At 36.9% G+C, this 15,560-nt stretch overlaps 1 long non-coding RNA gene across 1 annotated transcript in view; it reads left to right on the top strand.

The window, feature by feature from the left end:
* The window catches only part of LOC129652835 (uncharacterized), an 87,926-nt gene extending 83,734 nt beyond the window's left edge, over positions 1-4,192 (top strand). The window contains exon 2 of the long non-coding RNA XR_008714804.1: positions 3,744-4,192. This is a non-coding gene — a long non-coding RNA (uncharacterized LOC129652835). The remainder of the gene's footprint in view (positions 1-3,743) is intronic.
* Positions 4,193-15,560: the final 11,368 nt, after the last annotated feature.

Genomic DNA, 15,560 nt, shown 5'->3' with positions numbered 1-15,560 from the left:
ATCAAAATGAGAAACTGCAGAAAGCTAAAACACGAGACCATCCTTAACACTATTAGAAAAAAAGACAATTCATCTCTAAAGGTCACAGATTAAGAGCTGACTTATCTCTATCATCCATGTGGTGGAAGAAAATAATTGCCGAAGTACAGTTTTATACACAGATAAATAATTCTGCAAAAATAAAAGAAAATAATAAAAGTAAGCATTTTCAGACTAACAAAAGCTGAGTTTGCTTACAGCAGACCAGCATCAATGGAGATTCTAATTTCTGAAAGATACACATCACACAGAAAGAAAATTACCAAGTAAGGTTATTAAGATTTTGGACAGGATGATTCTTTGTCAGAGGCTGCTTTGTACACTGTAGGATGTTTAATGACACCCCTGGCTTCTACCACAGGAGGCCAGGAGCACAGGCAAGGCATGGCAATGGAAAATATCTTTAGATAGTGTTAAATGGGCTTCCCTGGTGGCTCAGATGGTAAAGAATCTGCCTGAAATGCGGAAGACCTGGGTTTGATCCCTGGGTGGGGAAGAGCTCCTCACAGAGGGCATGGCAACCCACTTGTGTTCTTGCCTGGAGAATCCCCAGGGACAGAGGAGCCTGGAGGGCTACAGTCTATGGGGTCACACAGAGTCAGACATGACTGAAGTGACTAAGCAAAAAATGTCTGGTTGGGGAAGGTGAATCATCCTTATGAGAACTAGCACCACAGAAGAAAAGTTAATGCACCTAAACAATAAAGAGAAAGGAGGTACTAACTTCAATAAAATGCATGGCTACTTAGTAAAGTATTATCTTCATTGGGCTTCTCTGATGGCTCAATGGCTAAAGAATCCACCTGCAATGGAGACACAGGTTCGATTTCTGGGTAAGGAAGTTTCCTAGGAGAAGGAAATGGCAACTCACTCCAGTATTCTTGCCTGAAAAACCCTATGGACAGAGGAGCCTGGTGGGCTTCAGTCCACAGGGTCGCAGAGTCACACATGACGGAGCGACTGAGCACATCATCCACATACTTCATATCAAGACTTTGAGTGACAATAATGCTTTATATTATTTTAAATATATAAAACACATTCACCTACATTTTCAAATTTGAGCTAATTTTGAGAGTCCCTTGTATAACAGATATTCTGTCAATTATTTTGTATACAATTAATCCTGAACAACACAGGGTTTAGGGTTGCAAATCCCCAGACAGTTGATACTCTGCCTGGAAGTTTATAGTCTGCCCTTCACAAGGGTATTTCTACATTTGCAGATACAACCAGTTGCAAATCATGCAGTACTGTAGTATGAATGTACTAAAAACCCATGTGTAATTGGACCCCTGAAGTTGAAACCTGTGGTGTTTAAGGGTCTACTGTATATGTAAACTAGAAACTGAAAATCATCAGCTGTCACACAGTGTTACAGGGAAATTATTCTAAGATATCTGTCTCCAGATAAGGGTATATTTCATCATATCATATCATCATGTGTGGGATATTTTCATTTATCTCTCATATTTATTTATGTTACCATATATTATTAACTGGTTTAGGTAGATACACAGATAGATACATAGATGGATAGATGTGTAGATATTTATAGGAATCCACAATCCAATGTATCCTTTTTAAGTATTATAACTTAGATGATGTATTAATCAGGTTTCTCCTGAGAAACAGAACCAATAGGATGTGTATGTATGTAGATATATATCATGATTGTGTGAGAGCCAATTCTTTACAATAAATCTCAGAGACCTTGAAGAGATTTGTTATATTTGCCTCCTCCCATGGTTATGGAAGCTTGGTGAACCCAAAATATTGATGAAGTGGAGTGGCAGTTTGAGCCCAAAGGCAGTCAGACAGTAGAATTTCTTCTTGCTCAGAAGAGGTCATTCTTTATTTTATTAAGGTCTTCAACTGATTGTGTAAATATCACTCATATCACTGAGGGTAATATTACTCAAAGCTCACTGATTTAAATGCTAACCTCACCTTAAAAAACTGGACATAGAGCTGCCATATGACCCAGAAATCCCACTGCTGGGCATACACACCGAGGAAACCAGAATTGAATACTGAGAAACAGAATACTGAGGTATAGAGACACATATACCTCAGTGTTCATCTCAGCACTGTTTACAATAGCCAGGACATGGAAGCAACCTAGATGTCCATCAGCAGTCGAACGGATAAGAAAGCTGTGGTACATATACACAATGGAATACTACTCAGCTATTAAAAAGAATGTATTTGAATCAGTTCTAATGAGGTGGATGAAACTGGAGCCTATTATACAGAGTGAAGTAAGCCAGAAAGAAAAACACCAATACAGTATATTAATGCATATATATGGAATCTAGAAGGATGGTAACAATGATCCTACATGCGAGACAGCAAAAGAGACACAGACGTAAAGAACAGACTTTTGTATTCTGTGAGAGAAGGCAAGGGTGGGGTGATTTGAAAGAATAGCATTCAAACATGTATATTATCATATGTGAAACAGATCACTAGTCCAGGTTCGATGCATGAGACAGGGTTCTCAGCGCTGGTGCACTGGGATGACTCTGAGAGATGGGATGGGGAGGGAGATGGGTGGGGGATTCAGGATGGGGGACCCATGTACACCCATGGGTGATTCATGTCAATGTATGGCAAAAACCACTACAATATTATAAAGTAATTAGCCTCCAATTAAAATAAATTAATTAAAGAAAGAAAAAAATGCTAATCTCATCCAAACGAATACCTTCATGGAAACATCCAGAACAATGTTTGACCAAATATTTAGTCACTATGTCCCAGCCAATTTGACACACAAAATTAACAGATGGTATAAAAATAAAACAGATAAATTCATGAAGCATATAAAGGAGGAGTTCTGCCATTTTTATTCTTTATATAAGATCTATTTCAAGATACATCCAATTTCTATAATATATATAATTTATATAGTATATATCATTTATAAAAATAAAATTAATCTAAGGCATAGTGTATAAGCTAAGTAAAATGCATTATATAATTTGGCATTTATGAAAGACAGACTCTTGAAGTTCTTGATATACATATACAGTACATATAAAGCCACCAGAATAATTTTTCTTTGACTTTAATGAGTTAAAATTCCTCAAGATTCAATTATTCACATTAATCCTTTACCTAATCTATTCAGTGAGAAAAACAGATTCTTCTTTTGCCCTAAAATATTGTTATTGCTTTAAAGAGCAACCAACAAGAATCCAAAATCTAGAATTTTGAGTAATTTTATTTTAGAGTACTTAGAGTCAACCTGCCAGGAAATGTACCCAGTTATTTTGCATACTACTGAAATATTTCTTGTTCTAAGGATATATTTGCTTTTACTAGGGGCCTCCATAACTTTTCACTGCTTAAGTACCTAGGCAGTAACATATCACTTACTCTAGTCACCATCAATTTTTATGGAAAAATGGTTATTGTTATCCAAGTCTAGTCATGTCATGAGCAAATAATTTTGTCTACAATTTTCCTACAGTTTTTCAAGAAAATTATGTTTTTCTTAAATTGCATTACTATAGTAAGTCAGAGATCAATTAAGGTAAGCTAAAGTCTCTTCATGACTGCATGGACTGTAGCCTGCCAGCCTCTTCTGTCCATGGAATTTTCTAGGCAAGAATACTGGTGTGGGTTGTTCTTTCCTTCTCCAGGGGATCTTCCTGACCCAGTGATCGAATCTGTGTCTCTTGTGTCTCCTGCATTGGCAGGTGGATTCTCTACCACTAGGGCTACCTTGGAAACCCATGTCTTCTCTGATGGCACAGTGGGTAAAGAATCTGCCAGCAATGAAGAAGATGTGTGTTCAAGCCCTGAGTCAGGAAGATGCCCTGGAGAAGGAAATAGCAACCCACTCCAGTATTCTTGCCTGGAGGATCCCATGGACAGAGGAGCCTGTCGGGCTACAGCCCATGGGGTTGCAAGAGTTGGACATGCCTGAGCAACTGGACGCCCAGCAGCATACCTATGTCTACTATATAACATCACATTTTATTTTCTAATAAACTCTGTTTCAAAGCAAATATTTTCTTATAAATTTAGAAGAAACCTAGCCTCACATAGCCCTTTTTCCAAATTCTTATTTTTTTTTTTCCTGAGGGGTTTTATATGGCATACGAGAAGAAACATTTCTATAAATAAAGACATCTGAGAAATGGCATACATATTGTCTTGGAAATTTTTATTGCATATAAATATATAAGTATGCTGCATATAAATCATGTAGTAAACACTTTATTGATTCCAAGCTTATGTAATCATATTATTAAAAAAAAAAAAAAAAAACTCATAGAACACAGCATCCAGACACAAAATTTTTACAACTTTCAGTTGAAAAAGGCATATATAATCAATAAAAAGTTAGGTTTATACTTTAAAACTATTATAGAAGAAATACACTTTTTATTCAGAGAAGGCAATGGCAACCCACTCCAGTACTCTTGCCTGGAAAATTCAATGGATGGAGGAGCCTGGTAGGCTGCAGTCCATGGGGTCGCTGAGGGTCGGACAGGACTGAGCATCTTCACTTTCACTTTTCACTTTCATGTATTTGAGAAGGAAATGGCAACCCCCTCCAGCATTCTTGCCTGGAGAATCTCAGGGACAGGGGAGCCTGGTGGGCTGCCATCTATGGGGTTGGACAGAGTCGGATATGACTAAAGGGGCTTAGCAGCAGCAGCACACTTTTTATTATTTTTAAGAAAATATTTCTAAGCTACTGAAACAAGTGGCAGATTGTTACTAAAATTCTAAAGGATAGAGAATGTACTGATCTTTAGGGATACAAATCACTAATTTGTATCATTTGCTAACTTTCAGCTAAATTTGAAATGTTTCATTTAGATTGTTATTTTACTGTTCCCCATTCAATTGCATAATTTAAAATCTTTGCTTTGGTACTCCATTCAAAGTGAAAAAATTATGGCTTTAAAAGTATACCAATAATGTAAAATATCAAAGTGAATAAAACATGGAACAGAAATTTACAATTTTAGAGAAAATCCAGGGTTTCCTTACAGAAATTTACAATTCTAAAGAAAAGGCTTTCCTTAGAATTAAGCAAATCTCAATTACTATAAATAATTCAGAGAGGCTTAAACCACAAAATGGATGTTGATATAAAAAATGTTTTTTGTTAAGTGTTAAATTTGAAAAAAAAGAAAAATTCTGAGTCTTGTTTCCTTTTACACTGCAAGGTTGATAAAACATTCCTTCGTCCTTCAGCATGGCCTGGGATAGGCCCAAGACTTGAAACTTCAGCTTGAATAATGTACAAATCCATGGCCTCAAGTCCTCTTCTTCCACTTCATTATTCAAAGTAAAAGCACCACCCATCCCATGCTCATCCCATGGACTGGGGTCCAAGAATTGTGGTTGCCACTGACACAGTGACTGGTCAAGGCTGTGAAGTAGCATCATTCATTGTCTTAACACTTGGTACAGCAGGACGGCATGAAGCAATTTTCAGTTTCCAAATACCCCCACTATGAACCGCCTTAGCTTCCTCTTTGGAAGGGCATCCTGAAGAATATTCAGTTCAGTTCAGTTCAGTTCAGTCGCTCAGTCGTGTCCGACTCTTTGCAACCCTATGAATCGCAGGACACCAGGCCTCCCTGTCCATCACCAACTCCCGGAGTTCACTGAGACTCACATCCATCAAGTCAGTGATGCCATCCAGCCATCTCATCCTCTGTCATGCCCTTCTCCTCTTGCCCCCAATCCCTCCCAGCATCAGAGTCTTTTCCAATGAGTCAACTCTTCGCATGAGGTGGCCAAAGTACTGGAGTTTCAGCTTTAGCATCATTCCTTCCAAAGAAATATATTTGGCAAATCTAATACAGTTATGTAAAGTTTAAAAATAAAATAAAATTAAAAAAAAAAAATAAAAAAAAAAAAAAAAAAAAAAAAAAAAAAAAAAAAAGAAATCCCAGGGCTGATCTCCTTCAGAATGGACTGGTTGGATCTCCTTGCAGTCCAAGGGACTCTCAAGAGTCTTCTCCAACACCACAGTTCAAAAGCATCAATTCTTCAGTGCTCAGCTTTCTTCACAGTCCAAATCTCACATCCATACATGACCACAGGAAAAACCATAGCCTTGACTAGATGGGACCTTTGTTGGCAAAGTAATGTCTCTGCTTTTGAATATGCTATCTAGGTTGGTCATAACTTTCCTTCCAAGGAGTAAGCATCTTTTAATTTCATGGCTGCAGTCTTTGATTAATTTTTAATTCATGAAACAGCAAAGGTGAAGTTACACTCTGTAATATGATGGGCAAATTCTCAGTGACTTAACATGGCAAATCTTAATTTCTTGCTTAAACTACAGAATCAACACAAGTCATTAGGGATGCTTGGTCTCATTGTAGCTCCTCAATGATTCAGGTTGAAGCTTCAGTGAGGAGCTTCTGTGATGTGATGAATCAAATAGAGACTTGTAAATTTCCACAAGGAAATGATACACATTATCTCTGTTCATATTTCTTTAGCAAAATCAACTTGTATGGGTAGACCAAACTTAAAAACAACAAAAAAGAATTAACTCATGATGGTATGAGGTGGTGATATTTCACAGTATTTTTAATTTTCTGACTTCTAGAGAGTTTGAGCTTATATTCATTTTGTTAATGGCCATTTGAATAAGTTCTTCTGTGAGATACTGTTTTAATTCTTTTGCCTGTTTGTCTATTAACTTCTCTGCAATTAGCTTCTGCCTTTTTTATAGGATTCTGTCTGTAGGACTGATTTATCTATCCATCCATCAATCAATCAATCATTTCTCTTTCTCTACCTGTATCTAGAGATTATAATTCCCTTGTTGATTATGTCCTGCAAATATGTTCTCTACCTTTGTGATTTGCCTAAATGTTATCTTTTAATGGATCGGAGTTCTTAATTTAATGAAATGCAGTTTATCAATTTTCTCCAACTGTTTTTTTTTCCCCTTCTGATTATGACTTCTTAATTTATCTCACAAGAGAAAAATTACAAGTTGAGTGTATTTAAGAGACAACAAAATACACCAAAATTGACACAAATATTGACTTAAATTGGAAGAGTTTGAGGAGGGGAGAACAAATGTAAAAGGTGGTTTTGGTTGCTTTAATAGACACTGTTTATAAAGGAGGGGACACATCATTTTATATTAAGCTATGGATATAACTTATATTTGGTCATATAACTTATATTTGGTCACAAAGATGTGGCCATGACTGAGCAACTGAACTGAACTGAACTGATGGATATAAAGTTTACCAAAAGAATAAAAGTACTCATCTAAATATCAGAGGTACCACAGAGAAAAGAATGTGTCTATATTTATACTTTTTCACATAAAGAATACTGCATATAAAGATAATATAATTAAAAAGTCACAACATATCATTTATGTCAAGAAAAATAATGGAGCTTATCTCCCTTATAGGAGGAAATTACTTGCATATTGACTTATGGGTCAAAATCTTATTGACTGCTCTATAAGCTTGAAGTTAACTTATCAGGAGATTTGAGAATAAAAAAAAGTTATAGTCATACAAAAACTAAAACCATAGAGAGTTCTCTAATATGAAACATGTAGAAAGAAAAACAAAGATCCACTAAAACAATATTTAAGGCTTTAATGTGAAAGACAATAATTCACTGTTAAGATGTTTTCATTATCATTTCTTTGAACCAATTGCACAGCAGCAAATTTCATATATTGTAAATGGCAAGTATGCAATGATATTTAGGTGGAAATGCAGAAGACTCTAATATAATTTTTTAGTCCAACCAGATAAAATATAAAATATAAAGTAGGCAGTGGAATACCTAAGTGTCATAATTAAGAGAGTAAAGTTTAATGCTTTATAGTAAATTCTGTTTCATAGTAAAATTCTTCAAGCATTTATTGAAAATTCACAAAAGGGACCCAGGAGTTGTAAGCCATGATAAAACTTATAATGTACATTCAGTCATGTCTGATTCTTTGGGGTCCCATGGACTGGGGCATGCCAGACTCCTCTGTCCATGGAATTTTCCAGGTAAGAATATTGGGTTTCCATTTCATACTCCAGGGGATCTTCCTGACCCAGGGATCAAATCCGCATCTCCTGCATTGCAGGCGGATTCTTTAAACCACTGCACCACTTGGGAAGTCCTGTAATCTGCATATTGCTTTCTTATTATGCTGTCATTTTGTCTCATCTACTCTGGTTTTGGTAGCTGAGAACTTCTCAGAAAATGTCTTTGAAAAAGGATAGAGTTTTGAAAACTCATTAGGAAAGGGTATCACAATTCTAAATAATAGTAAAAATGCAAGGCAATGTATAATTTATCTCTCATATTAAAAATTAGAATGTTTTCATAGAACAATTGGTGTGAATTAATGGCTGATAAATAATTAATAGGTCTGAGAATATTTTATGGTACATGACTTTGCCTTAGGCTGAGAAAAAACAACTTGGTCCTTAGATAGAAAATTATTTAGAAATACTAATATACCATTAGCAATGGCTTCATGGTTGAATTAAAGACAGGATTGGTCATGAAAAATTTCATATAAAGTGTCCTCAGGTTAAAAATAACAGTCCAGTAGAGGAACAGATTAGAATATCTGATGCACAAAAAACCCATAAACTTCTTAAGATGTTTCTACTTAATAACGTACCCAAATGAAATGAAGGAAGAAGTGTTATACTATATTGCATTGATAAATTAAGAAATTAAGCTAGTATCTATTATATTCCATGATTATGATTCTATTTACTAAAACTAATAGATAAGCCTTCATACTGAATGATAAAATAATGACATCTTTCTCTTTCTTATAGGCTCTATTTCTATAATTTAAGGGATATCATTCGAATAGTTTCTAATTTACTTCATAACTTTAAATTATTTCAGAGGCACATAACCAACTTCAAGATGCATAAATATGGTCCAATAATACATTGAGCTCAATGCTTTCTGTCACTATTTACAATAACTTTCTTGTTGCTTTCCTGAAGTCCCTATAGCCCACTGTGAAGAACTAGGAGGAGTCTTTGAGACTTTAACTTCTTTGCATTCCCTGTGTCTCAGAAGGAAATGTCATGTCTATCTTCCAAGACTGTTTACTATACAAACATTCTTGCAAAGTTTGTCTGGAGCAAAACATCAGAGCTTCTGCCTCCCTGACATGCAGAAGAAGGAAAGAGCCATGGGAAATTCTCTCCTCAATTAATCCACCATACCCATGTCACCTACAGTTGTGCCTCAGGTCAGTATTGCCAATAAGCATGAAATGACAACCTTTGGATGCTACAGTTACGTTGTTGTTCTCCAGTCATTGTGTCTGACTCTTTGTGACCCCATGGACTACAGCACGACAGGGTCCTCTGTCCTTCATTATCTCCTGGAATTTTCTCAAATTCATGTCCATTGAGTCAGTGATGCTATCTAACCATCTCATCCTCTGCCACCCCCTTCTCCTTTTGCCTTCAGTCTTTCTCAGCATCAGGGTCTTTTCCAGTGACTTGGCTCTTTGCAACAGGTGGCCAAAGTATTGGAGCTTCAGCATCAGTCCTTCCAATGAATATTTAGGGTTGATTTCCTTTAGGAATGACTGGTAAGATTTCAAAGGGACTACAGTTATGATGGAACCTTAGCAATCATTAACATTTTCAATTTTTTAAAATAACTATATTTCTGTGATTTCCAAAATAATCTACATAGTGTTTTTAAAAATCTGAAGGAAGATAAAACAATGTTTTAAGTTGACAAGGGAATGTATGGCACATCGCAATAACCTAACCTGGAAAAAGTTAAGCAGATAAAATAAATTAAGGAGTTGTAGGAAGCTGGACGGAGAAGGCAATGGCACCCCACTCCAGTACTCTTACCTGGAAAATCCCATGGATGGAGGAGCCTGGTAGGCTGCAGTCCATGGGGTCACGAAGAGTCCAACACTACTGAGAGATTTCACTTTCACTTTTCACTTTTATACATTGGAGAAGGAAATGGCAACCCACTCCAGTGTTCTTGCCTGGAGAATCCCAGGGGCGGGGGAGCCTGGTGGGCTGCCATCTATGGGGTCGCACAGAGTCAGACACGATTGAAGAGACTTAGCAGCAGCAGCAGCAGGAAGTTGGAAGAAAAAAAAGGAGCACTGGATTGTGAGAGCAACCAGGAAGGTCTTCATGGTAAGATGAGCCCTCTGAAATGAAAGATGGATAACATTTTGATTGAGAGAGTAAGAGGGTGGCTTACCAGGTAGAGACAAGAATAGAATAAAACTTTTTTTCTTGGTAACTAAGTATATAATTATTTTCTGTGCAGAGAGTTAAATTTATGGCTTTTAAAAACATCCAAGTAGCGTTTTAACAATTAGAAATGCAAACATTTCTATCATAGTACTATCATGGTTTAGGGCAACTGATTCTGCACTTCTGATTTAGTTGAAAATGTGATGTTTAATATCTTTTTACTTTTCATTCTCTACTTTCCCAAAGCTTCTCATTCGGTCATAGAAATCAAAATTTGTAGATAGAAAATGAGTGCTTTTCACTTGGATTCAATTCCTAATGAATGAATACGTCTCTATTTATATTATATTTACCCTGTGTAAGCTCAACAAACCCATGGTAAATTTATTTTCCTTTTTATTTATATAGGAAATTGCCTTGAAACTGCTATTGGAACAATTTTTCTTTCCTTAGTACTGCAGATTAGTATACTTTTCCTCAACTGTGTTCATGGTGGTTTAGTTGCTAAGTTGCGTCTGACTCTTTGTGACCCTATGGACTCCAGCCCACCAGGCTCCTCTGTCCATGGATTTCCTTGGTAAGAATACTGGATTAGGTTGCCATTTCCTTCTCCAGGGGATCTCCCCAGTCCGGGGACTGAAGCTGAGTCTTCTGCATTGAAGGCAGATTCTACACAAACTGAGCCATCACAGGGTCACAAAAGGTAGCCTTTTGCAATATGAACAAATTCAATTCAATGGCCAGCTTTTCTTGATACAATAATTTGTGTTAAGCAGACAATCTCAAAACAGCAGTGGAGGCATTCAATAATAAATGGCTTTCTCTGTGTGACTATAGAATAAAAATACAAGTTTTCAAAATAGTATAGTTGGAACTGATTGGTAGTAAGAGTTTCTACCTCATACTTATCTAGTTTGATTCAGATGGTTAAAATCAATATGCCATTGTACATCTCATGAAAACTGCTGCAACATATGTATAATTAATATTTAAATATTTCACAGAATAATTTTCCTTTCTATGTGTGTGTGGGGTTTTCAGATATCACATACACTGAAATTTCTATAAAAAGATCTATATGAACCAAGAAAAAGTAAAATAACTCCCCCAGAATCAGTATCATTTAGTATTAATAGATCATAGACTTTTAGATTTCATTCAGTTCCGATTTCACCCTCACATTTGCTAATAGTGTAACTATAAAATGTGTTTCATTATCACTTAATTTATTTATTCACAGTTATTTAATAAATAAGGAGTATAAGTAACACATCATATTTTTATGCAAGGAAAACAGATCCTTCCTTCAATATAAGGGAAGAAAGATAAAATTGACATTCAATATACCAAGGCTTGGTAAATGTTCTTATTTAGGAATGCCTAAAGTAGAAAAAGGAAGAGAGTTCCAGAAAAACATCTATTTCTGCCTTATTGACTATGCCAAAGCCTTTGACTGTGTGGATCACAATATACTGTGGAAAATTCTGAAAGAGATGGGAATACCAGACCACCTGACCTGTCTCTTGAGAAACCTGTATGCAGGTCAGGAAGCAACAGTTAGAAGTGGACATGGAACAACAGATTGGTTCCAAATCGGAAAAGGAGTACGTCAAGGCTGTATATTGTCACCCTGCTTATTTAACTTCTATGCAGAGTACATCATGAGAAATGCTGGGCTGGAAGAAGCACAAGCTGGAATCAAGATTGCCGGGAGAAATATCAATAATCTCAGATATGCAGATGACACCACCCTTATGGAGAAAGTGAAGAGGAACTAAAAGGCCTCTTGATGAAAGTGAAAGTGGAGAGTGAAACAGTTGGCTTAAAGCTCAACACTCAGAAAACTAAGATCATGGCATCTGGTCCCATCACTTCATGGGAAATAGATGGGGAAACAGTGGAAACAGTGTCAGACTTTATTTTTTGGGGTTCCAAAATAACTGCAGATAGTGATTGCAGCCATGAAATTAAAAGATGCTTATTCCTTGGAAGGAAGGTTATGACCAACCTAGACAGCATATTCAAAAGCAGAGACATTACTTTGCCAACAAAGATCTGTCTAGTCAAGGCTATGGTTTTTCCAGTGGTCATGTATGAATTTGAGAGTTGGACTGTGAAGAAAGCTGACTGCCAAAGAATTGATACTTTTGAACTGTGGTGTTGGAGAAGACTCCTGAGGGTCCCTTGGACTCCAACTCCGGGAGTTGGTGATGCACAGGGAGGCCTGGTGTGCTGCGATTCATGGGGTCACAAAGAGTTGGACATGACTGAGCCACTGAACTGCATTAATGGAGAGCATCCTTGTCACTGCATGTAAGGAAACATTCTATGGAATATTTCTGACAGCTTCATGCTCGCTCTCTTCAACCTGTTCTTAACTGGCCAGTCTACATACCTCAGGATGCAATCTGGCTGTCCATATCTCTAGGAAGATTTCCTAGACAAGGTTTGATTTCTCCTCTTACTTAAGTAATACTTTCAGTTCAGTTCAATCACTCAGTCATATCCAACTCATGCAACCCCATGGACTGCAGCACACCAGGCTTCCCTGTCCATCACAAACTCTGGAGTTTACTCAAACTCGTGTCCATCGAGTCAGTGATGCCATCCAACCATCTCATCCTCTGTCATCCCTTTCTCCTCCCGCCTTCAATCTTTTCTAGTGAGTCTTTTTTAGTGAGTCAGTTCTTTGTATCAGGTGGCCAAAGTATTGGAGTTTGCTTCAGCATCAGTCCTTCCAATGAATATTCAGGACTGGTTTCCTTTAGGATGGACTGGCTTTTGAATATGCTATCTAGGTTGGTCATAACTTTCCTTCCAAGGAGTAAGCGTCTTTTAATTCCATGGCATAATTGTAAAACCTCCTTAGACAACCACTTTGCCTTCTCGCATTTCTTTTTCTTTGGACCGATTTTTGTCATCACCTCCTGTACAATGTTATGAACCTCTGTTCATAGTTCTTCAGGCACTCTGTCTACCAGATCTAATCCCTTGACTCTATTCATCAGCTCCACTGTATAGTCATAAGGGATTTGATTTAGGTCATACCTGAGTGGCCTATTGTTTTACCTATTCTCTTCAATTTAAGTCTGAATTTTATAATAAAGAGCTGATGATATGAGTCACAGTCAGCTCCAAATATTGTTTTGGCTGACTGTGTAGAGCTTCTCTATCTGCGGCTGCAAAGTCAGTCTGATATGTAGAGTCATCTCTTACATTGTTGGAAGAGGTATTTGCTATGACCAGTGTGTTTTCTTGACAAAATTCTGTTAGCCTTTACCTTGCTTCATTTTGTACTCCAAGGCCAAACTTGCTTGTTATTCCAGGTATCTCTTGAGTTCCTGCTTTTGCATTCCAGAAGGACATTTTTTTTTTAGTGTTAGTTCTAGAAGGTATTATGTCTTCACAGAACCTATCATCCTCAGCTTCTTCGGTATCAGTTGTTGGGGCATAAACTTGGATTACTGTGATGTTGAATGGTTTGCCTTGGAAACGAACAGGGATCATTATTTTTTGAGATTGCACCCAAGTACTACATTTTGGATTCATTTGTTGACTATGAGGACTACTCCATGTCTTCTAAGGGATTCTTGTCCACAGTAGTAGAGGTAATGATCATCTGAATTAAATTTGCCCATTCCTGTCCATTTCAGTTCACTGATTGCTAAGATGTCAATGTTTACTCTTCCCATCTCCTACTTGACCACGTTCAATTTACTTTGATGCATGGACCTAAAATTCTAGGTTCCTGAGAAATATTTTCTTTATAGTATCAGACTTTACTTTCATCCCAGACACAGTTGCACCTGAGTGTCATTTCCACTTTGGTCCAGCCACATCATTATTTCTGTAACTATTAGTAATTGTCCTTTGCTCTTCCCCAGTAGCATACTGGACACCTTCTGACCTGGAGTGCTCATCTTTTCCTGTCATATCATTTTGCCTTTTCATACTGTCCACAGGGTTCTTCAAGCAAGAATATTGGAGCGGATTGCCATTCCCTCCTCCAGTGGACCTCATTTTGTCAGAACTCTTGCATAGCATAGCTCATACGTTCATTGAGTATTGTAGACCTCTTTGTCATGACAAGGCTGTGAAGGGGTGGCATATAATAGGCCCATTAAAATGTGTCACAAAGCTCCTTGTCCTCTTATATGAAAAAAAAAATGCATCTCAGAAAGAGGTAGGACTCATTGGTAGTGTATCTTCATCCTCATATTTTGCTTTATTAATTATTAAATTATACAACTTACTTTTAAATTATTAAAATGCAAAAATAATTCAAATTTACAAAATTTAATGTTGGAAAATCAGACACAGAAATAGGCAATGGGTCACCACATGATTTTAGAGAAGAATATCAATCTAGTTGAACATCTTCAATCAAAAACACCAGAATGTAAAACAGTAGAGAAATTCAAATCCATAGCTATGAACTCCATATGGTTTGAGAGAGCACATCTAGAATTTTCTACCAACTGGCTCTTTATTCATACATGCTAGGAGTCCACCAAAGCTGATTGTTGTAGCTTAAATAAAAAGGCCCCAAGGACTCATCATCAGCAAGATAAGAAGGAGGGTCCTTGTGGGGAAAAATGTCTCCAATATCACAGCTGGTAGACTTGATATGAAAAGAGATATTATTTCAGGATTCTTTCTTGAACTTCTTTTCATTTCAGCACAGTGAGACAAAAATAATAAACTGGTAAAAAGCAAGTGAAAGACAAGGGTGATTGAAGTCATGATTTTGAGCATATCTCAAATAGATGTTATTCCTACATCTCAGTTTTTAAGAATGTTTCATACTGAAAATATGTAGGAGGGGAAAATAAACTTGGCAAAGATAAAAAGACAGATGAGGACATATGATTCTACAAATGTGCAGTCGTATCATTCTGTCAGCGTATCACCAATTATTCAATGATTGCTCATGGTAATTAAAATAATCTTACATATTTTCTCCCCTGCAGCATACATCAGTGATGAACACCTGAAATCTTGAAGGCCTTAGAGCTAATTTTGCTTATATATGTCTGAAAAAAATATATTTTAAATTCATATATATATGACTTGAATTAAATATGAAAAATGGAAACTTTAACATTTTAATACATTCTTGACAACTTTATATCAGTTCAAGTCAGTCGCTAAGTCATGTCCAACTCTCCGACCCCATGGGCTGCAGCACGCCAGGCTACCCTGTCCATCACCCACTCCCAGCGCCTACTCAAACTCATGTCCATCACATCAGTGATGCCATCCAACCATCTCATTCTCTGTCATCCCCTGCTCCTTCTGCCTTCAATC

This window comes from Bubalus kerabau, chromosome 5 (genome assembly GCF_029407905.1).
Source record: "Bubalus kerabau isolate K-KA32 ecotype Philippines breed swamp buffalo chromosome 5, PCC_UOA_SB_1v2, whole genome shotgun sequence".
Lineage (NCBI taxonomy): Eukaryota > Metazoa > Chordata > Mammalia > Artiodactyla > Bovidae > Bubalus > Bubalus kerabau.
Note: the sequence above shows the minus strand (reverse complement) of the source record. Positions and strands in the feature narration are given on the sequence as shown.